This window comes from Arachis duranensis, chromosome 10, assembly GCF_000817695.3.
Source record: "Arachis duranensis cultivar V14167 chromosome 10, aradu.V14167.gnm2.J7QH, whole genome shotgun sequence".
Taxonomy (NCBI): Eukaryota; Viridiplantae; Streptophyta; class Magnoliopsida; order Fabales; family Fabaceae; genus Arachis; species Arachis duranensis.
Genome location: NC_029781.3, coordinates 80,707,371 through 80,707,761, shown reverse-complemented (window position 1 = coordinate 80,707,761; position 391 = coordinate 80,707,371). Strand labels below are relative to the sequence as shown.

The following is a 391-nucleotide window of genomic DNA, read 5'->3' as shown; positions in this document are numbered from 1 at the left end:
AGTCCCATTGTTCACAGGATTTCTTTCAGAAGTGTACATGAATTGATTATTTGCAACCATTTCAATCAGTTCTTGAGCTTCAGTAGGCGTCTTCTTCAGATGAAGAGATCCTCCCGAAGAGCTATCCAAAGACATCTTGGATAGTTCAGAGAGACCATCATAGAAAATACCTATGATGCTCCATTCAGAAGGCATATCAGAAGGACACTTTCTGATTAATTGTTTGTATCTTTCCCAAGCTTCATAGAGGGATTCTCCTTCCTTCTGTCTGAAGGTTTGGACTTCCACTCTAAGCTTACTCAATTTTTGAGGTGGAAAGAACTTTGCCAAGAAGGCATTGACTAGCTTTTCCCAAGAGTCCAGGCTTTCTTTAGGTTGAGAGTCCAACCAA

The 391-nt window shown here is 40.7% G+C and overlaps 1 non-coding gene across 1 annotated transcript; it reads left to right on the top strand.

Annotated features, from left to right (window-relative positions):
- Positions 1-189: 189 nt before the first annotated feature.
- Positions 190-297, top strand: LOC127743563 (small nucleolar RNA R71). The gene has a single exon (XR_008004948.1). It is a non-coding gene; the product is annotated as a small nucleolar RNA R71 (small nucleolar RNA).
- Positions 298-391: the final 94 nt, after the last annotated feature.